The sequence below is a fragment of the Alligator sinensis genome, unplaced genomic scaffold (genome assembly GCF_000455745.1).
Source record: "Alligator sinensis unplaced genomic scaffold, ASM45574v1 scaffold1295_1, whole genome shotgun sequence".
NCBI lineage: Eukaryota > Metazoa > Chordata > Crocodylia > Alligatoridae > Alligator > Alligator sinensis.
The window spans coordinates 470,123-494,817 of record NW_005841880.1 but is presented as its reverse complement, the minus strand read 5'-3'; the positions used below and the strand labels follow the sequence as shown (position 1 = coordinate 494,817).

The window sequence follows — 24,695 nt, the reverse complement described above, 5'->3', positions numbered from 1 at the left end:
GGCTATGCGAGACATGCCCGGCATCGCAGAGCTGTCCAGCTCGCTTCCCCTGCCCTGGCGTGGGCTCCCCACGTGCCTAGACGTTGTCCTGCCCTGGCTCACTGCTGCTTTCATTTTGGCCCTCGCTTCCGTCCCTTTGACTCGCAGCCCTTGGCCAGAGCGCAGCCACTTGGCTGAAGGCTGCACAATTCGAGCCACCCTTGTGCAGGAGAGTGGCACTTCGTGACTTTGGGGCTTGTAAAAGCACCAAGAGCCCTTGGACTTCCAGGTCTGACATTACAGACTCTGCATGTCTGCAGCTTCCCTGTTCTGCCATTAGTTAATGATGGTGGAAGAGCCTACACTAGGTGCTGATTAGTGCTCTGTGATTACTTTGGGGTTAAAAAAAGACTCATGTCTAATTCCTTTCTATTTTTTTTTCTTTTCCTAGGGATATTCCAGGACTAGTGGGAAAAGGTACGTGCACTTTGTAGCCCTTTGAGCCCTTCTTGATCAGTGTTGCATGACTGAGATGGGGGTAAGCTTTGTTACGTGACACGCTTGTGCCCAGCAGGAGTGGCTCTCTAGTCTCCAGCACTGCAGCGTTCAGGAAACTTTGACAGTGAGCTTTAAACTACCCTGTGACCCCCAGTGCGAACCTTTGCTGGATCGGTCTGTGCTACGTGGCTCTTCCACAGGACATGGATTGACTGCTCTTTCTGCAACAGCGGAGCACGCAGCTCATAGCCTCAGTCTCCCCGTAGTAGCGCTTGGGAGCCCAATTCTTGCTTGTGGACCCGGCTGTAGATTCATTCAGCTCCTTTGCTGCGTTAGCCCTCCCGGACATCCCTTCTCCTCCTGTCTCTGCACACCCACGTCCCGGTTGTGGAGCTCCTTAACTCTCTTGCATCTCCTTATCAAGCGCGTTTTGTGGTTACGCCTCTTCCACAGCTGCACCGCAGAAGAGCTCAGCACCACAAAATCTGTGTCTGCCACGGGCTGGCTGAGTTCCCGGGGAGATCTGTGGAGCTCCTCAGGGTCCATCCTGGCTATGAAAAGGTCTGAGGATCTTTGTCCTAGATGTCTTGGGGCGGCACAAAGTCTGCACATGTGCCAGAATGAGCCTTGCCTCCTGGTTTCACCAAACACACACAGAAGGATGGTTTTAGCAGAACCCATGCCCCTCTCCTTCATTTCTAGAGGAAGCAAGCTGTCAGACAGCCTTCGTGGTGGCACGGACAGGACCCTAATGGCTTTGGGGATGTTGGTTCCTGTCATCGTGTCATTCAGAAAGCTGCTGTTGAGCTGCTTGGGTGCAAGGGGGTTCTGCGGACACGGAGCAATCGCTTCACCTTGAGGCACTCGCTTCCCGTGTCAGCCTTTGCTTGTCAGCTTTATAAAAAGGGGTCCCTGTGGTATTCCCTGTCATTAAAAAGAACTTCACTTCGCTCTCAGTGTTGTTGTCAGGCAGTAAAACGAACCCCTACTTTGGTAGGGGATTCTGTAAAGCCCCGATAAAAATGACCTCCCAACTTTGCAGGGTCTGTAGTGAAAACTCTCTAAATTTCACTCTCGTGGAGGGTTGGGAAAAGTGCAAATAGCAGGACCGGTCGCGTTCCTGTAGTAGACCAGATGAGCTGTTCAGAGACACTGAAACTCGTACGAGAGGTACAGAAGCAGAAGTGGCAAATTACTGCTAAGGGAAAACTCTGGAGGGCAGTCGCTTCTCATTAGTGAGTGTTTCGAGTGCGTGTGGATGGGTGGTTGTATGCTGGCCGTCTGTAAGCGCTAATGAGTTTTGCATGAGATAAGACAAGGCCTTGTGGACCTTTTCAGTTGCACGTCTCCTTTTTGATCATTTATTCATTGGGAAATGTCAGGTGTATAAGAACTTCCAGTGAGGTATCCTGAAATGCCCCTGATCTCTTTGAGCGAGAAGGCAGGGTGGATATGCACCTTGATAGACTAATTGAATAAGGTTATATATAGAGCGAGAGAGCACAAGCTTTTGTGAACCCAAATTCACTTTATCAGATGCTGGGGAAGGACGTGCAGAAAGCAGAGTATCAGAAGGAGAGGGAAAGCTGTGTCAAGGGCACGCCGTCTGCTACAAGTTGAATGCTTTGTTCCAGTATTGGAGGCAGCAGGTAAAGAAACCGTAGAAATGAGCAGCTTAGCCAATAAAATACTGGAAAGTTGAGGCTTTATTTCCCAACTGGCAGGACAGAGGTCACGAGAGACCTGATTTAAGAAACCTCAAACGAGTTTGAAGTTCCCATCCAATTTGCGTTCAAACTTGAGATGGAGCAGCCTGCAGCCAGCTGCCCCCAGAGCTCTGAAGTCCGTTCACACAGGGACAGATGCATCACAGATCTGCATCACTTCTGTTTGCAGAGCACACGCTGCACAGGTGCAGCCTGGCCCCCTCCTAGCTTGCACCAGTGCAAAGTCTCTCTCTCTCTCTCTCTCTCTCTCTCTCTCGCTCTCTCTCTCTCTCTCTCTCTCTCTCTCTCTCTCTCTCTCTCTCTCTCTCTCTCGCAGCCGTGGGCGTTATTGTGATGCAAAACAGATGCCTCACTAACTGGATCAAGGTAACAGTGCTATAAATGCCAGCCACAGCCCCGGGATCAGGCTGTTGCACTAGCTGTTATTTAAACCGGAAGTCATTTGCAAGCAAGATAAAGCAGGTTGAATTTTTCTCTTTACCAAGGTAAAGATGTTGGCTCGAGCCAGTCACTTGCAGGCAAAGCAGGATCTAAATGCGGTGCGTCTTATAATATCTTTTTAGCAGAGCAGTTATAAATGCTTTGGAATGCATCTTCAATCTGCATCAATCTGTTCTTATGTAAACTTTCTTTCGAGTTAAGGGAATGAGGCATCATTATCTCTGGCAGATGTAGCAGTGGGCAGGCAGAGTCTGAGGGTTTGTATATGCTTGAGAATTGGTTGCTGATTAAGCTCGAGTGTGAAATGAGATGCAGTTGCTATTCTTGGATGACTTCATGTGCGGCTGCTCCTCTTCCACAGTAAGCTTGCCGTGTTCCCATTCAGCGTAACCCACTTCTTAAAACCTGGGTTAAACTGAGTGGGAACATGACAGTCTTATTCTGCAACAAGTACCCACTCATAGGCTCTTCAGGAGCATGGCCAGGTGCAGACAGTCCCTTCGTGACCTCATCTGCAGAAGATCCACCCTCTCGGCCCGGAAAGACTCATCTTACCAAGGCTGAGGACAGTCTCTTCCCTCTGGGTGTTCGGCACGGAGTCTGGCTCTAGGAGAAGCTGTTCTGTGCTCCTGCGAGCTTCTCACTGCCCGTGAGTGTAGTGCACCGACACGAACAATTTCTTACCAAGCTGAGATACCTGCAGGTACCTGACACTGCCATCTGCTTAAAAAATACTCTATTCTGCACAGCTACACGTGCGCTTTAATGCGCATTAGCCTATTTTTAATGCATCGCTAAAAATGTGCTATTTAGTTAATACACATTAAAATAGGCTAACACACATTGAATGTCACTAAAAAAACTGCTTTTAAGTTAATGCTTATTAAGACAGGCTAAGACACATTTTCCTAGCGTCTCACAACGGAAGTACAATATTTAATGTGCATTAACTAAAACGCACCAGTGCATGTGTAGACGTGCCAGGGGTTCTCAACCTTTTTGGACTTGAGGCCCTTCTTACTGGACTTGAGGCCCCCGCCGTGATTTCTGTGAATTGAAATAAAACTAATTTATATATTCCAGCTCTTACTTCCTTGTGGAGGGGCTAGGCAGTGGAGGTGGGGGATCATTCAGGCAGGGACAGGCCTGCGACCGCATTTATCCGCTTGGCTTATCATCTCACACCTCACTTATCCATTTACCTTATCATCTGCTTATTTCCTCACCCTTGAGGCACCTGCCAGAGAATCTGGTCCCCTGCACCCTGGTTGCGATCACGGCTATAAGCACAAGAGATGCATGTGTCCCAGGGAAGATAGGGCCAGGATGAATGCAAATCTGTTTTTAAAACAATCGGTTGGGCTTTTGGCAGAGCAGTGTTGCTGGCATGCCCCCTTTTTCCCCTTGCAGAGTTTCTGTGCAAAAAAGCTTTTGCCTTATTTACCTGTGGCTCCGGGTTAGCAGGTGCAAAGGCAGTTTTCTTCGCTTGGCGAAGTTCAGTGAAACTCGAGGAACTGAGTGAGAGCAGAAAAAGTGGGAAAGCCCATGCTCCTGTTGCAGTCTAGTTATAAAACGGGGGGGAAGAAGGGGTGTGGAAGACGGCATCAATTAATTCTTAAAAGCTTGAACAACACAGGGACAAGGTGGGTAGACCAAGTGCAGGTGCTTCCTCAGCCTGACGAAGGGTATTTGCACCCGAAAGCTTGCAAAGAAGAATTGTTCCAACTAGTTGAGTTGGTCTATTAAAAGAGATCAGGCTTACCCAAAGAGCCTTGTCTGCCAAGGTGTGCGAGCATTTCTGTGCATTAGAGGTGCTTAGATAGAGGAGTGCTGGGATTCCCAGAAGCGTGGCAGCTGCTTTGGTAAGATATACAATGCGACTGTTCATCTCATTTTTTTTTGTGGTGCAGACTACTAAATATGGCATCTCTTTCAGCAGAAATTGTCTGGTGCTTTCTAAACAGACCCAGGAGACGGCTGAAACGGCTTTTATGCTCGGTTGTGTAGGAGGGCAGCTCCGCATCTAAATGCAAGCCCTACAAAATAATCAGGAGGCCAAAGGGCAGCTATTACCTGATGGCCATCGCTCACATGTCTCAGTGTATAACCCTTTGTTCAGGGCCCAAGTTCCTTTTTTTAGTCTGCCTGTCTTGTTGCCAGCCTCTTTCAAAGCCGTTCGCACTGCCCAGTCCTTAGCTAACTCTTGGGCTCGTGCCAGGCCAACGTGACTTGATTTCCTGTAAAAGAGACAAAAGAAAGTGACCTCCTGCTTCCTTTCCCCGTCGCACAGAGATTCCACAGCCCGATGTGGGAGTTGCTCCTTGGTTGCAAATCCTCACATGATGTTGCAGTCATCGGTGTTAGCAGAAAGACCCGGGGTTGTGTGAAAACAGCTGCACAGACACTGCAGTCACATGGAGCCTGGCCTTTTCTGTGTGCACCCTCGTTTTGATGGGTGAAGCAAGTGCAAAAGAGTCATCGAACCGGTCAGGCCGTATTTTCGTCTTGTTTAGGGAACAAGCGTCTTCATTTTTTTCCTTGCGTGCAGCTGACTTAATTGAGGGGGCTGGCCTTGACGGCCAGGCTATTTTGAGCTCCTTGTGGGCACCTCCATTTTTTTCTTTTTTGGCTCCTCGCGGAGGTCTCCGTAACGAAAACAAGACTTGCATGCAAAGAGAAGGGCAAGCGAGCACTAAGGAGTCACCAGACTGCTTGCCTGCCCCTGTGCTCTGTGGACACATGAGAAAAGCATCAGTCCTTATTGGCATGTGATGCGACCGCTACAAAAGGTCACGGACATTTATAGTGGAATTACCCGGAGTTGGCTCTCCACGGCCTGTTTTCAAAGCGTGAACGAGAAATCTCTCTGCTAATCATTGATTCGAGCCAAATGCTCCAGCATGGGAGTGGGTTTTATTCCACTGGCCTGGCTTAACCATTAGATTCAGGCTTTTTCTGCTGTTGAAGCTGTTTCAGCAAGTGCTAGGTTAGCGCCTTGCATTGGCAGTGCCGAGCCCTGGCTTCCGGTCTCCACCCTGCCACGGACACGCTGGGTCCCCTCGCGCCCTTCTGCCTTTTCAGTGGCAGATCACGGGAGCAGGGACTGATGAGGGCGGTATCGGCCCTCATCTCGGCGTGGTGTCGGGACGGACGTTTTGAATTCTTGGAGAGCAGCACACGTGGGGGCACTGAGGCTGTAAATCTGCAGATGCTGCCAGAGAAATGATTTGCATGCAAGTTTAGAAGTCACCTGGGCGTTGGCTGCAGTAGAGAACGGCACCGGCCTTGTGTGCAAGTGGTTTTACTAGACGGATTTTGCTTTTATCCCTGTAAAATCCTCGGGTGCCCATACACATGCCATGCCGCGAGGCTGCTGCAACGCGCTGTGATTACTGCACGATTAATGGAGTCTGCTGCAGCATGGTCATTCCCGTGCTCCAGCTGACTCCGGCGTCATGTGCATCAGCGTCCCTGCCCGGAAAAATGGTGGGGGGGGCACTTTAACTAAAGCTCGTTTGATGAGCATTAGTTAAAGTGCCCCCGCTGACATTGTTCAGCACAAGGATGCTGATACATGTGACGCTTCAGGCGCTTTAATTGGAGCGTAGAGGGGCTCTCGGAGCTGCTCTAATTAAAACACCCTCTACTCCCGGAGCACGTGTATAAGCACCCTGCTGTCTGGGTGCGAAGCTGGCTAGGAAGACATGTGGCTCTTGGTACATGGATTTAATGTGGAGGCAGTTACTGCTGAGCAAGGTTGCCGGTGACATTGCAACGATGGCTTCATGAATGAAAGTAGTTCATTAACATTGTCTTCCCCTGGATGGACTTAGGGCTGGGCAGCGGTGTTTGCACTGTGCAGGCACCTGCCGCTGTCACGGTCCAGTCGGGCCGGCATGGAGAAGTGCCTGTTTGCTCGTCCTGGCTTCCTTTTTTTGGAACCTGGGTCCGTAGCATTTTTAACAGCTCCTGGGAGCAGTTTCCCTGCAGCGTGCTGTGTGCTAGCACCACCACCCTGCCTTCTTCGGAGGCCAGTAGCTCTTGAAATTCCTCGTGGGTGAGGCAGCTGGACTCGTGGGGCTGTTTGCTATTACAGAGGGAAATGCTGGGGGTTTCCAAAGTGCCCACGAGGAGCTTTGGGTCCAGATTTCCCCAGTATAAATAAAGCTCCCATCTGTGTTACGAAGAAAACTCCCTTTTGCCTTTCTAAGACTTTGCTGGCTACACAGAACAGAGAAACGTGGGAGCACAAAATTACCCAGGCACAACGTACTAGCGATGCTAAGGCGGTTTCACAGGCAGGGTGCACCGGCCTTAATGATTTCCAGATTGCGCGCGTTGCCTAATTGCATCTCACATCACCGCCGTCCTTCTTCGTCGCTCTAATTAGCTCTCCGGGCTGCCATATGAAGCCGTGACACTACCAGGGCTTTGGGCTGTCTCGACACAGGGTCACCGAGGGATTCTCCAGGTCGGTCAGCGAGTGGAAACAGCTGAACTCTCACTGCTCGTGGTTGTCTTAGTTGGTGTCTGGACATCTTGCCCATGGCTTAACAGTCGTGTCTGGCTTATTACTTAATCTGTGTTGCAATATTTAACTTGCTTTAGAAACAGGCTGTCTAGGCCCCCTCTCCAGGGCATGGGCACCACTGATGGCACCTCTCTTGGCAGAGGTGGTCACTCTCATTTTTTACTCCGTTCTTGTGTCCAGCGATTGCCTGCACCTTGCAGCCGGTTGTGTGTCGCATCCCGTGTCCTTTCGTGCCCTTAGAGATGTGGTGGGAGGGGTGGCTTGTGCCCAGATGGCACGTGGGATGTGGGATTCAGGTGTTGGAGGGAAGAAGCATCCACGGCTTTTCCCATCAGTGTCTCATAGTTCCACTCTCTCCTCCTGGGCTTGATGCAACTACTTCCATTTCCTGTGAAACCAGCACCCAAACAGGGCTGGCCCCGTTGCACCCCAGCGTGGCGCGGCTGCTGTAGGGGGGCCGGACCCGATGATCTGTTTAGGTCCCTTCCAACCCTAAGCACTATGAAACTATGATGTTGGATGAAAGATCTTTCATTACAGTGCAAAGAGTTCTCTTCTCTGGAAGTCAGGGAGGCTTGTGTGAACATGCACCCCAGAAGACCTTTTCTGAGGAAGCAGCAGGGCTTGGCTGACAGTGCGGGGCCCTTGCAGATGCTGAGCAGGCTTTCCAGCGAAGTCAGCATCCGGGAACAATGCAGTGGCTTGGCCGGCGTCCAGGAGGCAGGCTGTTGTGGAAGGGCCGGCGCTGGGTTGCCAAACCCAAATCAGCCTTGCAGTAACCGGGCAGACGCACGTGATGGAGGGGAGCTAAGGTGAGGAGGCAGCTCGAGTTCCAGACTCCCAAGGAGCTGCAGTAACAAGAGTGAATTAATGCGTGGGAAAAATGCCTCCCTCCCATCCCAAATGGCAGCACGTGGGGTGCCACGGCTGCCCCTTTCCCCTGGCTCCCCCCGTCCCACCCAGACAACAAATCTAGGGGCGTCTGCATGGGGTCGGGTCTAAAGGACAGACCGTGAAAGGGCTTGTAGCATTGCTGCCTGCTAAATGCCCTCCCCCCTCCTGTCCTCGGGATGGACCCCGGTGATACCCAGTGATGGAGTCGTCCCTGCCAGCTGCCAAACCTGGGTGTGGGCACAGCAGGGAGCTTGGGGCACTGGGACACCGGGTTAGCTGCAGAGTGGGTAGGAGGACGTCGGAGTGGCCCCCGGCGCTGCGTGATGCGAGGTTGCAGGCCGTTTTCTCCCAGTAGGAGGAAGGTGCAGGCGGTGGGTGCCAACAGCCTACTGCCCTGATTTTTGGTGAGCTTTTTTTGGCCCAGTCTGTGATTATCCTGCTAAAAATAGACAGGAACAAAATAGACAGAGCCCCATCTCGGGGCAGGGTCTGGACAAGCCAGTGGCATTTGTTCAGCGACTTGTGTAACATCCCTGAAGGCTGAGCACCCGGAGGGCAGGCTGATGCGCTAGCGGAGAGGGGAAAGGAGACCCTTGCTATGCACGGCGCTGGCCAGACCTCGGGGGGGAGCACAGCCTGGGGCTTGTGCAAGGCCGACTGGCTGAAGCGTCGTCTGCATTTGCAAACAGCCGCCATCGGCAGTCCCGGCCCCCTCACCCTTTGAAAGGAGAGAGGACGCCTGTCACTGAATTGGCAAATGTGTTTTGCATTTTAAATGCATAGGAGCTTCTCTGACCTGCCTTCCCCGGGGCGGCAGAGACTGTCCTTTTGGCCGCCTTATTCCGGAAAAAACCTTCTTGCTCATAAGTCAAGTGTGCTGCCCCACATTTCGCATGACGAGTGTTCAGATACTCGCTCGCTGGGGAGGCAGAAGATCCCCTCTCCGCTCTCTGTGATTTGGATGCCTGCGGTCTTTGTGATGCAACTGGGACGGGGCCTAAGGGCACGGCCTGCTCACTGCCGTCTCCCCTGCCCCTGCCGTGTGGGTGAAAGTGCAGGGACCCGCCGGTTTCTTTGAATGACACCCTTCCCCTCTCTCCCATTCCCTCACGCTGCCTGAAAAGGGTTTTCTAAGAGCTGGTGTTGCAAATGCACCTTAGCCTAAGCCCTATTTATTCGTCGGCATGGCTCACGCTGTTGTGGATGCAATAGGCTCTAGCTCGTTCTTCCAGAGCTCTGCCACATCCCAGTGGTGAACGCCAGCAAAACTGCGCACGCTGGGCAATAAAACCAGCAGACACGGCCCAGACCCATAAAGAGCAGATACGTCACGCAAAGAGGTGCCATTTTTATACAGTTTTCCCCTCTAATTATTGCTGCATTTTAAAGCAAGGGGAAACAGTCTCTTGGGGGGTGAGAGTTTGCGCTGCACACGGTGGCTAACTCGCTTGGAAGTCAATGCTGATGGAAATGGCCCCCTTAAAAGTCAGATTAGGGGGTAGGAAAAACTGAAGCAGGATGGGAGAACGGTTTGAACAGGTCGGTTTTGGTACCCCGTCTGCTTTTGCTGCCTTCTGGCAACAGCATTTCCCTGCGAAGCCGCGGGTAAGAGAAACCAGAAGAGACTCGGAAACAAAAGCAAAGCTCCCTCGTTGCACGGAGGCTCCGCGGGTCTGACCCCCCATGGCAGCGCCGCGCGGCTTGACCCGCCGGGTGTCACGAGGAGCAGCGTGTTCAGACGGCTCCGGGCCGGAGAGGCAGTCACGGTCATCCCGGGCGCTTTCACGAACGTGCAACGCACAAATCATTGCTGATGAGAGCCAGAAAGCGCGCCGGGATTTATGAGCTGCTTTTGGAAGCCGGGTCCCATGTGCTGCAGCCAGCGGGATATCAGCTCTGTGCAATCGCATGGAAGAGGCCGGGGTGGATTTGGCATGCCTTTGCCCGGAGCGTGTTTTTGTGGCTGTGTGCTTCACCAAGGTGCATCCAGGACCTTGTCAGCATTTCTCTGGCTGTTTGCTTAGCATCAGCTGAATGCTGCTTTCCCCAGCTTGACTACGAACAGTCATATCAAGCCACTGGCTTGACTGCCCTAAGCCCAGACATGGGGCTTTTTGTCTGAAGTCAGTGTTTTTGTCAGAAGCTCTGGCTTCGAAGACTCCCTTTGCTGGTAAATATTGAGGCCATAGGCGGCACTTGCACAGGTATTCGAGCAAGGCTGATTCTGATGCCCCCCACCGCCCAGTCTTTCACAGACTGATTCATTTAACCTGTTAATAGCCGCTCTTATATACGTATACTTCCCAGGCTGCAGAAAACGTGTCTGCTCCCACCTTGCACTGAGCCTCTCGCTATGTAGCGCAGCCAGGTATCCGTCTTGGCGGTTGTGCAGCCCCAGAGTTGGCTCCCGTCAGCTCACAGCCTGCAAGGGAAAGGTGCTTTGACTCATGCCCCAAAAGGTCAGCAAGCAAGCCTGGTGCTGAGCCATGCAGGCAGGGGTCCTCTGGGAGGGCCGTCCTGGCCCTGAGCTCCCAAGTGACTTCATGTGACTCGTGGATGACCAGTCTCGGCAGCCGCTCATGGATGGTGACTCAATGCTTGGGAACCGGCTAGAGGGCCCTATAGATTTTCCTGCAAGGCAGATGGGAAAGATGCTGGCAGGATAAAACCCCCGGTGTCAGGGGAAGGCCATTGGGCTTCATCAGCATTAGTCGTAAGTGGAGGGGGGTGACTTCCACCTAAGTGGGTAGGTCTCCCCCGGCCCCACTGACTCACCGGCTCGCTGGGTGCTCAGGTCTCCGGCAGATCTCTCTCATGCACTGTTTGTCCTAAAGCATCAGCCCACCAGGATGCTCTGAGGACAGTGTGTGGACAGTGGCTATAACCACTGAGCACTACGCCGGGATGCTGGCTCAGCACTGATTCAGAGGGACGAGGGCTGCGTGCTGAATCACCCGCATTGATTCCTCCAGCACCTTCCCTTTCTTCTCTGTTGCTGACTAGCGCGGGGCATTCAGCTGGAACTGCAGGCTGGCAGAGAACAAAAGCCTGGGTAACCTTGTACTAGCGTGTGCTAACAGTAGCGGGGAAAGCAGGTTTAACTGCTTACAACCCATTTGAATAGCCAGCTTTGCCTCCTTTCATTCTTCGGGAGAGTTTGCCAACACCGGGTTTCAGTGCAGAATTGTGCGTCAGCCGAGCTGCTGCCTGCGGCCCTGTTTAGGAAACAGCCGAGCTCCTTGCTGGGTCTGTGCCCACGACGGGCACGAGGTCAGGGTCCAGCTGTGCCAGTGAAGGTTTGTCAGGGCCCTGATTCTCTGCAGGCCTCTTGCAGGAGCCCTGCCCTCCAGCAGCAGGCCCGGCAACCGCAAAAGGAGGACATTGTACCTTGTGCTGATGTCCTTCCCAGCAAAACTGACTTTCCACAATCAACAAAATCCCCAAGCCCTCTGGAACCAGCCTCCTCGGCCTCCTTCCTCCTAGGGCAGTGCCATGTAAAGTGCCAAGACGCGTGCCCTCCACGCCTTTTCTTCTCAGCTTAATGACTCTGCAAAGCTCTCCAGGTATCACAGTGCCGCTTGCAAGTACACCATCGGAGCGTCTCATGGTAGTGCGCCTCGCTCCTTGCTTCGAATTCACTGTTGGGTTTTTCTGCTCATCTTTCTTCACCTCTAAGCTTGCTTTGTCAGCACGTGACCCAGTCTGGGAGTGAGGCGGAGAAACGGAGTACCTTGGACCTCGTGATGAGCAAAACCTGGTTCTGGAGAGCAAGGAGATACCGAGCATGGAGGACCCGGTCTAGACTGGGCACCAAGACATTGCAGTGCCCCAGATTAGGCACTTGGAGCCGCGAGGGCAATCCAAATAGAAGGCAAAACCAGTGCAGAAGCAAAGGATATTTGAGGTTAACGTAAGTCTAACGGTTGGAGACCCATGTCCTTGGCCCTCCTTGGTCTGAGGTGGCTCAAGCCCATGTTTCACACTTCCCAGGAGAGTGCTGGACCGAGCCAGTCTGCATGGGGGCATCTCCCCTTGCCCCGTCCTGTTGCACCTTGGGCACCGGGCAGAAAGGAGTGCAGGTGCCACAGTGTCTGCAGGGGAGCAAGCGGCGGGGAGCCGGGCTCGTGCGGGAGGAACCTGTGGTGCTCTTCATGCTCTAGTTCTAGCACCCTGCATTTAAGAAACTGAGTCATAGTGACACTGTTGAGCAGGGCAGCTCGCAGCACTGCTGCTTCTGCTCCAGCTGGCATCCCCAGGCTCTGCTCTCAGCTGTGCAACTCCCTTCAGTTGGTGTCCTGGGGCCGTGCTGGAGCTCAGCCTGCTTTGGGGTGTAGGAAATGGGGAAGGCCTGCCTTGCACCATGTGCTTAGCAGCACGTGCAACAGTGCTGCTAGCAGCTCAAAGGGAGGGCAGCGTGCTGGCTTCCAGATGGGCTTTGCTCTCAGTCTGGTGTGCAGCTTTCGTAGAATCGGAGAAAATTCGGGTTGGAAGGGACCTTAAGTTTGGGCTCAGCCTTCCCGGGGGCTGGAGGACAGGCTTGCTCCCATCTGGTCGAGGCGATTTATTATTATTTTTTTGGTTGTAACTCAGACTTGTGTACATCTTTCTTGCTCTGTTGCTGCTTCCTGTCAAAGATAAGAACTTTGCAGTTGCGTGACATTTACCTTGGGCCTCCATCTTGTAAGGCTTCAGGAAAGGAAGAGGAGTGCAGCAGCCATGCTCGGAGGGGTTTTCCCTCTTAGGCTCTTGCTCATCTCTAGAGAATTTGCAATTCATTTCAAAACCTTTCCTCCCACACAGCTTGCACACAGGAGCTGCCCAGGGGAGAGGGAAAGGTAAAGTTTTTGTTGTCTCAAGAGATGCCAACTTCACTTTGTGTCTCGACTGTCCCCCAGGTCTCTGCCGAATACGCGTTTGGAGCGTGCCTATATTGTGGACAGATCCTAAGCCGCTTTCAGGTGTGTGTATAAATGCTCAGTCCAGGGCAGACCTGATTCCCCACCACACATTAAAAGTTGGACCCTCGCTTATTGTTATTGGTGTCTTGAGCAGCAATTGTTCCCAGCTCAGACCTGTCGACCTGCAGACTAGACTCTCAGAGGAAGCATCCTGATACTCAGCCTAAACTTCCTTTTCCTTCAGCTACGCTCGCAGCTCTGAGCTATACCATCCTACCTCCGACAGTTCCTGGCATCTGGCTTCCGGCTTAACGCGCACACCCGTATTGCTGCAGAGTTACTAATGAGCCTCCTCCCCGGTTGCAGCATGCACGGAGCTCCATCCAGCCTGCCCACACTTGGTTCTTCATCTGCTTGCTCCCATTGCTGCCTCCTGCGAGGCGCCAGTTCAGGACAGCCTGGAAGCATATACCAAAGTTCACAGGGATGAATTTCACCGTGTCAGGGTGCAGGACAGAGGAAAAGGTGCAGGGATTTTTAAGGTCGTGGGGAGAGGGCCGCTTCAAAGTGCTTATCAGTGATTGCACAGCGGTGAGCACCTGCACAGCAGGCAGTGCCGCCGGAGCAGCAGTGTAGTTTACAGACTGATTTGCAAGGCAACGGTTACTCTCGAGACCGGGCTTCAGGCTTGCAACGGCTGCCGGGCAGTCCATGTGCCTGTATCCACACACACAAAAGCTGTTTCATGTTTCTGTTCTCACTTCCTTCCCAAATACCAGCCAGGAGCTTCCTGGTTTGCAGCTGTAGCCCAGCAGGAGAGGAGGATGTGGGTAGTTTGCTCTGAGGGGTGCTTTTTGGAGGTCCGGCACACTGGGAGCACTGGGTACTCGGCACTCTGCACAGGTGACCCTGAGTTCAATGCACCTTCTCTCCACTGAGCCAGCTGAAGTGCCTGCAAGGAAGGAGGGGAGCAGACACAAGTGCTGCCCGCGCCCCTCTTAAAAACCTTTTTAGTTGTGTTGAAAGCAAAGGTTAAGTATTGGTCTAGCACAGTGGAGCCAGACCTTGTGGCAGAGGTGATCTCTTTTACTAGACCAACTAGATTTTTGCAAAAAAAAAAAAAAAATCTCTAATCTAGTTGGTCTAATAAGAGAGATCCCCTCTTCCACAAGTTCTGGTTCCTTTTGCTGCTAGATCAATACTGCTACAACCTGATACCTCAAACATGGTCTCGCTCAGTGGTTTTCAACCTTGTTTCATTTGTGGACCCCTAAAAAATGCCAAGCGGCGGTGCAGACCCCTGGGAATTGTAAGTGTGGGTATTCACATACTCTTGATAGATCGCACCTGTCTTTCGCAGACCCCTTAGACATAGCCTGCGGGCCCATGGGGGGTCTGTGGACCACAGGTTGAAAACTGCCGGTCTGGCTTAAACTATGCCATGGGGCATCATCGTTTAACTAGTTAGGTGTATTCTAGCATGCAGTAATATTGGAGCTTGGCAATGCTGGACGTGTGGGTTGTGGAGGGAACAAAATTGTAGAATCATAGAAAATTATGGCTGGAAGGGACGTGAGGAGGTCGCCTATTCAACCCCCCGGCTCTAGGCATCCCAGACGAGTGTCCGTGTAACCTGCTTTGAAAAACGTCCAAGGAGGGAGACTCCACGCCTTCTCTAGATGGGCCGCTCCAATGCATACCCACCCTCGCAGCGAGAACGCACTTCCTCCGTCCAACTTAAATTTCCTTTGTTGCAGCGTAACCTGATTTATTTAGTCTGAGATGAGTAGAAGGCAGGCAGCTAAGACAGAAGACCTGGGCGGTATCTGAGCTGGCTGACATGGCTGACCCGTGCTGAACGCGCGCACGCAAGAACAGAAGCGGCCGTCTGCTTCCTTCCAATTTCTGACTAGCTGTAGCTGAACCCCATAGCAGCTGTGCCAGATAGCGAACGTTGGGCAAATATTTAGCTTCACGTCCTCACTGACTCTTATACACTGGATATAAATAGAAGTGCTGCAGCACTAGAACAGGCCGTGGCCTGGAGGTCTGTAGGACAAAGGTTACGATTGTGCGAAGCCGCTCTGGCCCACGGCTCCTGTTCATGTGACACCATGGGCTTTTTAACGATGACATGAAAAGGGGCCAGGGTGCTTTGACCGCGGGTTCATTAGTCGTAGCGTATGCAAATGATCTAATCAGCTCTCTTCTGAAGAAATTTCCTGCTTACCCGGTAACCTGGACAATAAGGTGTTGTTTAATTATATCATTTAACTGGCAGATGCCATCCGCGAGCGTGCCAGATTCTCCCTGGCAAACAGCTCTTTGCTGCAAGGGGAAGGAAAATGGGCCTCTGGAGAGAGTGTCTCTCCAGGGTCTTCACTCGTCTGCCTCTTGAACTGCCCTGCTTTCTACATACTTATGCACATTATCGACCTTGGACTGCAGGAGCACACAGATGCTTTCCCACGTACTTGGAACTAACACGAATGTGGGAAATGGGTGTCCAGAAAGAGGGGCATCGCAACAGGCTGGTTGTTCTGAAAGGAGCAACACAGAGCCGAAGCCAGAGAATAGTTCTGGTTTGTGAGCTGATACCCCCCCTCCGCTGGCAAACGCGTTCATCCCCTCGATTTTGATGGATGCATTAGCCGGGTGCAGAGCTGGGCGCTGCTTGGCACCAGGAAACAGGCGGGCAGTTTGGTTGTAAATATGCTAGGGATGTAGCATCAGGTCACTGCAGACTCCTGGCTTTTCAGCATGACCTCACCTGCGCTCACGGGCTGATGAAGTCGGGAAATGAGAACAGCATGAAGTCAGCGGCTACATCGAGGCCTCTGACATCAGCAGCAGGCCACTGTCATCTCTCCCTCGTGTCACGGTGGAGTAGTGTCACACTGACACTTGGTGCTTTGTTAGCGGTGGACTCGCAGCACTCACCCCTGCATCTCCCAACAGTCGGGGGCCCGTTCCAGCTCCCTCCCCCACGAACACAGAGCCTGTTGTTTTTACCCCAGCCAGAACGTCTTGGCGGGTTTACAGGAGCCACAGATGCCAAAGTCGGCTGCAGCCTCCGTGCTGGGGAAAAGCGACTTGTGCAATCCAGGCAGCTCCTCTCCTGGCTTTTGCAGCAGAGACGTGTAAAAGAGCTGGTTCGGTTGTGAGCAAGGGGCTGGGTCCTTGACTCTCAGGGCAGACTTGCAGAGCCCAGTTCTGCCCTGAGGATGGCGGTACCGAGCGCCTGAAAACAGATTGCGGGGAGAAATGCAGAGTAACAGTTTTCCAGCTCGGTATTAGGCGTCTCACTCCTCTGAGTGTAATTGCTCTGCTTTGGCATGTGGACCAAATCTTTTGAAAGTGCTTTAGCTTTCCTTTTCTCCTAAACGCCATCTGCTCGCAGAAGCAGCAAAACAAGGCAAATTGTAGTGAAACCAGATAAGCAAACTGGAGGCAGCGAGGAACAAGAGGACTGGGGTGCGCTCAGTGGAGGGTCGCAATGGACAGCGACTCCCAAAGGCCTTGGCCCAGAGCCTCTGCTGGATGCCAGGAACCGCAAGTGAGGCATAGTCTGCGTTATGGGCCTGTAGAGGCAGAGCTGCATCCAACCTAGGGGTTTCCTGACCGCGGGGGTGTGATGGCTCCCGTGGCTGCCAGAACCTGCCTGCTGCCAGCCAAGCGGCATCTTCACCCAGGGGTTTTGCTAGCTTTGTCGGCAAAAGCTGCGATGGCCGCAGGGAGTGAATTTGTCACACCCCGAGTGGACGGCTACGCGGCGGTGGAGCAGCCCAGCACAGAGGCTGAAACCATGGGCAACTTCAGATAGGTGCTGCTTAGATTCCCCTTGTCTTAGGCTGTTGAAACCAGGTGGTAATTGCTCGGGAGGATCTCCTTTGATTGTACGGACTCTTTGATCATACAGAACTCGCCATAGGCGCCCTCACCTAAATGGACCGTAAACCTCTCGCTGCTCCCACGGGACGAATCCACGTCCTCCTAAAAGGTGCAGTGGTTCAGACTGCAAACACCGCAGGGAAAGGCATCAGGCTCGACACGTAAGGAGCCCAAGCGCGGCATACCCGTACCTGCCGCTGTCTCTTTAAGGCTCCCGGCCCAGGGCGGGGCCTGCGGGGCCTTGCCGCACTTCCCGTGCATTGTGTGCGGCACCATAGAAATGTGGAGGTCTTAAATAAACCACCAAAAAAAGTGCAGCCCTCAGGAAAAGTGTCAATAGCTCATTCAGCTGGTCAGCGCCTGCTGCAGGAAGTGTGAAAGAGGAATGGAGCCGGCTTTGTTCTGCCCAGACAAGGAGTAAATGCCATCACCCCAACAGCCCTGCTCTGTTCCAAGGAAGCATGAGCTCATCTCAAAAAGGAGCTACCCCCAAGCGGGCGTGCAGCCGCGGGTCCCATCTCAAGCCCACCCCGCTTCCTGAAGGCCAGCCTTGGCTTTGGGCTGCAGGCGTGTGCTCCAAACCAGGCCAGGAAGAGGTGCGGTACCTCGTGGCAAGTCGTGCCCCACGTCTGTGCCAGTGGCCGGTGCCTGCTGGGCTCTGGTCCAGGAGCCACGCACACAGGGACCTTCTCAGGGCCCTTCCTTGCTATTTTCCTTAACCCAGTTGTATGAAAATGTTAGAAGGAGTCAAGCCAGGTTCCAGCTAGCCCCTCTGGCTACAGCCCACTTTTGGGGCATGGCATCCACCGTCATTTGGCACCCGCACCCCAGCAGTTCTGCAAGCTGCTGCTGACCCGCGGTTCTGGGGGCGGTTTTCCCTTCGGGAAGGGCGGCCGTGCGGGGTCTGACTGCTCCCCTCCTTCTGAAGGCAGAAATAAATGCAGGGTAAGCAGCTGCCCCTGATCTGGGAGGATTGTAGAAGCTTCCCCAGAACAGCAGTAGTCGAGGCCAGGCTTTGCAGTGCTTGGCACCTTCGGTTGGAGGGCGAATGCCTCTTCTGCACCCAAATAAGGGGCAGGTGATCAAAATTACTCAACACGGGGGGGTTGCTGCTGAAACCCTGGCCATGGGGACGTGCTAAAAGACTCCTTCCCGGGGAGCTCTGCCATTGCCTGATGGCACCCACGTCTCCGAGTTGAAACGCTCGGGCCTGCCTAGGCATTGTGGCGGGTTTGAGTCCGAATGAAAACTGTGCACGCTTCCTGGGGGCAGGGTACCAACTTGCTGCTGCCGAAGGCTCCCCGGGCCTCGCCATCAAATGCCTGTGCTAAATGCCGCCCGCTGCCTTTGTAGATTGTCTTCACACAATGCTGCGCTTGGAGAACAGAGCTGAATTAGCAGGTGCCCTTTCTTTTCATCTCTATGCCTAGCAGGGGACTGCCAGCAAGGCCGGAGGCACGGGACGACCACCAGCTGTCCGGCACGTTGGCTTTGCAGTGGGATGAAACGGGGATTTGCTCGCTGACACCAGGAGGTGGGATTTCACCCCCAGTGGGCATGGCCACGACTCGCTTCTGCAGTCCAGCATTGCAGGCTTCACGTGCAGCAGGCGAGAGAGAGCCGGGAGGCAGCAGCCGGGGCTCTCTGCTCCTTCCAGCCTCTTTTTTGCCCCCAGACGTATGCTTCAAGACTAGTCCCCACAGCCTGTGGCGGCCGGTTCCCTCGGCTCTGTGCAGGCTGGGTCAGCCACCCGGAGAGCTTTGGGATGTGAAACCGCCGCGCGTACTCGGCACAGCCAGGTGCATTTTTCAGATGCTTCCCTCCCGCTCCACCGAGCTCAGTGACATCCCGAAACATCAATCAGAATCAAGTCATTCTTATTCAAGAGGGCAAAACCCAAAAAACAAAGCTCCTGTCGGTAGGCTTGTTTATGTAGCCGGTTAGGAGTGGCCACTTCCAGCTATGAGAAGTATGGGAAGAATTCAGAAACTCGAGGGATCACTGCATATTTATTTCCTACTGTAATACTTCCTGTCATTTGGCTGAGAGCGCCCTGGGGTGGGAGGGTGGAGGTGGTATTGATTGTGTGAAAGAGAAAGGGATTTGGTATTGAGCATTTCATTTTCTGCAGAGTGAACGATTAACTATTTTGGGTGTCAGCTCCGACGGCAGCAGCTCGTACCTCGCCCAGGAGGACAAGTCAGGGCAAGCCGGGTTTCTCAGTAGGTTTGGACATTTCTGGGGGTGGCAGTTTCATCCTCTTCATTTGGATACGGAGGGGAGGTTTGCAGGAACTTGGCACGCGGCGAGTGCCGCTTAATGAACAAGCGCATGGTAGGGCGGGAACTGGAATGCAACGACACGCCGGAAAATTTGCTGTTCGGCACGTTTGCCCCCAGCGGCGTTATGCTGATGGGCTCCGGGACTGAGCTGCGGCAGGCAGGCTGGTTCGCTGGAAAGGACTCGGGGTACGGAAGTGGGCTGATCATCCTGGAGGCCAAGTGAAGACTATCAGTGCCGTGGCGGTGTTGCATTTGGGGCTCGACCCAGCCCTGCAACGGACTGACTCATGATTTGTCACGGCTGACTGCTGCTGTCAGTGGTATCGCTGCACTGGCCGTGACTCAGACATGAGCAGTTTGCAATAAAAGGCTTAAAAACCTCGAATTGTAGGACTACCTTTGCCTTCGAATAAGGACATCGGGGCAAGGAAGTCGGAAGGCTCAGAGTAGTGAGCCAAGCAAAGCTTGCAGTGACCTCAGAGGCTGGAAGGGAACAGATAATAAAACGGAGCCCCTTGTTTAGGGACTGGACGTAATGCTCCAGCGTCGCCACTGGAACCCAGGCATTTTTGTAGGTCGTCAAAATGTTTCCCACGATCACACGCGCCTTCTGCTTGCGTAGCTCATGCTCCCTGCCCCGGATCACGTCCCGGGGTAGGTGCCTGCTGGCTGCACTGCATGGCTTCCTGGAGGAGCAAGGCAGTCCCCCAGAGATCTCCTGGGTTGCCTAACTCGATGTGGTCCGTGACTCCTGCCAGACAGGAACGGCTTGCACAACGGGGAGAGAGGCACCTGCAGAGTTAATGCTGCCTCACGGGTTGCGTTTCCCAACCTCTGACTGGTTGTGGAGGGGGGGCCCGGAGAGAAGGAGCAATAGGAGAGTGAAAGCCTGGCCCAGGGAAGGGAGGCTCGCTCCTTCCTGGCTGGCTTCCTTCCACTCGTGACTCAGCAGAAGCAGCTGGTCCCAGCACGAGCGGCGTCTGAACCTCGTGCTACTTTTGCCGGAGCAGCCGGCCCTGGAGAAGCAGCAGCAGCATGGTCCGGGAAGGGGAGAGGCGGGGGAGGCGCGTGAACCGTGCAAGCCGAGGGCACATGTGATCGTGGGAAACATTTTGACGACCTACGGAAAGGCCTCCTCCGTCCCAGCAGCAACGCTGGAGCAAAGCATCCAGGCCCTCCGGGTCCCAGGCTGCACTGCGGGGCTCTCTAGTGCAGTGTGGGTTGTAGCAGGTCCAGCGTCACACCCCGTGCCAAGCTCTCCCACCTCGAGAAGGCTTTGCAGCGGGCAGACTTTATAGTCACACATGCAGTCACCCCCGGTCTCCAGCTTCACTTGCACCTCAGCACTCTTTACCTCTGCACCCTCATACAGCATCGGCCCCCGTCTCATTAGGGGAGGGGGGCATGTCCAAGCTCAGCACACAAGAGGGGGAGCAGACGGAGCCACTTGTGACCTGCCTGCCTCGTGCTTCCTGGCTCATCCTCCTTGAGGTGCCCCCACAAGCACCTCTCTGTCCGCTCTGGACACTTCTCTGACCCGGACTTGGCGGGTTTTGCATCAGGAGTCCATATCTCCATCTGTCTGCCCAGGGGCATCATCGAGAAGTTGGCTTTGGCTTCTGCGGGTCCTGGAGCAGTCAGCCGAGCTGTCCCCTGGATCCCTTGCGCCGATGGTTTCCAGTTACTAATGACGAGCTCAGTTAATTATTCTCCAGGGCAACTGAAACCATTTTTTAGTGCTTGCCAGGCAAAGCAGTCCTGGAATGTGACCTGCGATTGCAGCCTGGTTACCTGAAGCATTCCCGCCGGCCCCGAGCAGCCACCCGCTGCCTTTTCAAAGAAAGCAATTGAGATGTTCTTGCGAAGCCTGGGAACAGGCTGCTACTGTGCAGCTCAGACCAGCCTTGGGGCTGCCCCGACCTGGTCCCCAGCAGCCGTTAGCTTGCCAAGCAAGGGAGGGCTGCCCTCCACGGGTTCATGTTGGATCGGTGGAGGTGCGCGTGCACACTGTCAGGACCTGGGAGGCATAGCTGGCATCCATGCCAGGAGCAAAGGGCGTTGCGTTTGGCCCGGGCCTCGCTGTGTAAAGTCTTCTGGAGGTGGGGAGAGCTTGGCATGGGGTTTGAAGTTTGAATGGATGCAAGAGACATTGCACGAGAGAGCCCCACGGTGCGGCCCGGGTCCGGGTCCGGGAGGGGCCTGGGCTGGTTCTTAGGACAGCCGTCCCCTCCAGGTTCCCTTTTCTGCGAACTCTGACAAAAGCAGCACATGGGTCAGAAGCAAGCAACATGTGTCCAAGCAGCTTTTCTTTCCCCAGGCAGGCCCTCAGGAGGAGATCGGGGCCTTCCCCATGGCTTCTCCTTTATGGAGAAGGGCTTGGCAAGGCCAGCAATGCCAAGTGTTCAAATAGGGCCTTTTCACCTGGGGCACCTCGGAGCTTAACAAATCCTCAGCCCCCTGCAAAAGGGGCAGCTCTGTCCAGTCTACTTTGTAAAGGTAGAAACATGCATAAATTCACCTTGTCCAGAGTCCTACACGCTCTTTTTTTTTCCCTGCAAGCCTTCCCCCTGCCCCCGCAAGCCATCCTCTCTCTCCTTCCCTGATCCCAAGCAGCTGCATCGTCTGTAGCAGGGTGAGCTGCCATTGTAGACCAGCTGCCAACCTTCCAGCTGTCCGGGCCTTTCTCCAAGCAGGTCTGGACATCCCCCAGGGATTGGGGGTGGCCATGATCACCTTGCCCGCGCTGACACTCCTGCCAGTGCTGCATGCGGACATAGCACCGACAGGTGAGCTTGTGCATCTCCCAGAGCCCCAGCTCCTCTGCAGGGGCATGGAAAGTGTCGTGGGTTATCGGCTGGCTCCTGGAGAGTCAGGCTGCCTTCCTTCACCGGGTTTAGGATGCTCCCTGCGTCTAGAGATGACCTTTTATCCCCGACACACAAGGTTAGAAGCGGGAATGGCATGCGAAGCAGTGAACTTTGCTCTTAGTTTCCCTGCAAGAGCAATGAGGTGAATTAGCGCTTCCTAAGTACTTCAAAGAGACCTTCCCAGATAACCCAGAGTGCAGCTGGAGTCTGCACAGGGCTGGCCTGTTTGATTGCAGAAATTGGGTTTCCAAATCCAAGGCTGGCGTCAGTAGGTTGTTCAGGTACTGCTGGTAGCGGGTCTGGAAGATTCAGTGCAGAGCACCTAGGGTGGGGGCAGAGGTACCTTTAAATCACAGCTGTCAGAGGCAGCTCATTTTCAGTGGTAAAGATTTGTATTCTTGAAAGCCAAGGATCCTGGCTGGGGAGAGCAAAGAGTGAGGCCTAAAGGCTGAAATACCTCCAAGTCCCCTTTGTTATACAGGCCATCCTGCGCGTTGCCCTGTCAACCTCCCTCGCCCTTTGCAATTAGCAGAAATTACCGGCTGCCACGGTAGTGGGTGGCATGAATTCTTGGCATGCTTGTCCTAAGCAGTTTGCTTTCTGCTGCCCCTGGAGCCAAGGGGGATAAGATGCAAAGAGAGGGCGCTCGGCCCATGGCACAGGCAGCCCTGGACGCTCCCTGCTGATCTGATGAGAGCGACGGTGACAAAGCAGCTTTTTGGCCGGATCAGTCCTAATCCCGACAGACGCTAGAAGGAGAGTTCTCGTTTCACCCGAGTCCTACTGGCCTTAATAGCTGGCTAATCTTCTTTTCGTTCAGCAAGTGGCCGCGAGGGATTGGAATAGAGAGACTGCCTGGGCTGCCAGCCGGAAAGCTTAGGCGCTGCACGCGTGCTCGTCTCGCAGCCCTTCGACGTCACTTCCAAAAGCCCAAAACACGACGGCCTGCCCGGGAACTGCCGGGTGGTCTCGCGGGGCCTGCTACAAACGCTTACGGACCAGCATCTGCCACGCGCTCCCACAGATGCTGTGAGGATTCTGGGAGCCGTGAGCCTGGGTCAGTCCCTAAGGCTAGGGACATGCATCGCCTTTGTCCCTGGGCAAGTTGTGCCTGTATTTGCCCCGGAACAGAAGTATCCCGGGGTTGGTGTGTGCACACATTGCCCTTCTAATCGGGGTTTCCTGAGCGGCTGAATGCACTGCCGCTTTCCTGCCATTGATTCAGTGGTGCAATCCCAGGATAACCATTCAGGCACACTTTGCAATGTCCCAGGATAAACTGTTAGGACTTGTTTTTATCCTATGAACCCGTTTTAGGGTTTATCCTGGGACAATGGACATCTGAACAACTGTGCTCTATCCTGGGATAAACCTTCTCAGACGCTGCTCCACACCAGCCGCTCTCAGAAGCAGAAGTGTTCTCTCCTCTGGAAAGCAAAGGGTACAAGATGGGCAAAATCCTGTTTTCAATTCCTTTCCTCCCCAACCTGGCAGCTCGCACCATGGGGCGACCTGGTGTCTTCCAGGAATCCAACTTTCCATTGCCAGGAACTGTTCTGCCAGCTTCCCTGCTGGGGCAGTCAGCACCGAGGAGCGGTCCCTTCTGCTTCTCTGTAGCTCCGTGGCGCCGTGTTCGGGCTGCCGAGAACCGCAGCTGCTTGTGCTGCCCAAATGTCGCAGGCATTTCTCACGCTGGTTTGTACCCATGCATTGCTCTGTCTCCTCTGCTCTACTCCAGTAAGGCCAGGTGTTTGATGTAGCCATGCCAGTAGGTCAGAAATGTGGAGATGCGATCTGCGATGGACGGAGCTGAGCGGGCCAAGGAGCGCTGCTGGTCACGCACGCTTTGCCTGTAGGGTCAGGATCGAGATGCACTGTACGATCCCACAAGCTGCCCTGCTGCATTTGGATTCTGCCCCGGCCTGGGAGCCCCTGTCACAGTCACTCCAGGCACCTGCTGTATTTGCTCGTTGGCCGGAGAGCCAGGTGGTGCAAAAGTTAAGGTATTTCCGTCGTGCTGCGCTGTCACACTCCAGCACCGAGGATTAGGAGCTCAGATGAGGCGCCGGTCTGGACCTCCAGTTCCCCATCACACTTCCTTCACCAAGATGCGGGCAGGACTGACCTGGTTTGGTATGGTCTGCTTTGCCAGCGCTCTGGCTTGCTAGTTTGTGCAGAACATAAGCTGTCATTAAAAACACCCAAACTTCCCAGCTCCTAAGACTTGAGAGGAGATTTCTGCTAGTGTCACTCAGTGCCTACTAGACATTGCTTATCTCAGGACTACTTATCTCATGACAAAAGCTGCGGAGTAGGAACTTTGCTGCCTTGCTGAAGCAGCCAGATTGATTGGACTTATTCTGGGTAGAGCTGGAGTTGCGCCACTCCTGTCCAGTGTGACCTTGTACCGTGACCCTGCAAAGACGAGCTGACATTTTCCCAGCACTTTGCAAATACCCAGCTCTCCAGAAGTGCAGTTATGTTATTCCACCCTCTAAGCAGAAAGGCTGTGTAAAAATATAGTAGTTTAATCTATAAGTGCTTTACCACCGGCGTATAGTACATCATCTTTACTCTGATTGATTTTTTTTTCCTGGGGTTCTTGTATTTTGCTCTTCACAGTTCACTGCAGCTGGTAGTCTGTCTTATATCGTAATGCTGTGTGTTGTGATGCATTGCAGAAAAGG

At 53.8% G+C, this 24,695-nt stretch overlaps 1 protein-coding gene across 3 annotated transcripts in view; it reads left to right on the top strand.

The window, feature by feature from the left end:
- The window catches only part of GNG7 (G protein subunit gamma 7), a 92,042-nt gene that overhangs the window by 54,604 nt on the left and 12,743 nt on the right, over nt 1-24,695 (top strand). Inside the window, exon 2 of one of the 3 annotated variants that reach the window (XM_014528014.1) lies at nt 431-456. The exons of 1 other annotated variant lie outside the window; for it this stretch is intronic. The gene's annotated coding sequence lies outside the window, so the exon portion shown is untranslated. Of the gene's footprint in view, nt 1-430; nt 457-2,019; nt 2,127-24,695 lie in introns of those variants that run through there. One more of the 3 variants, XM_025196387.1, reaches the window with a different exon arrangement.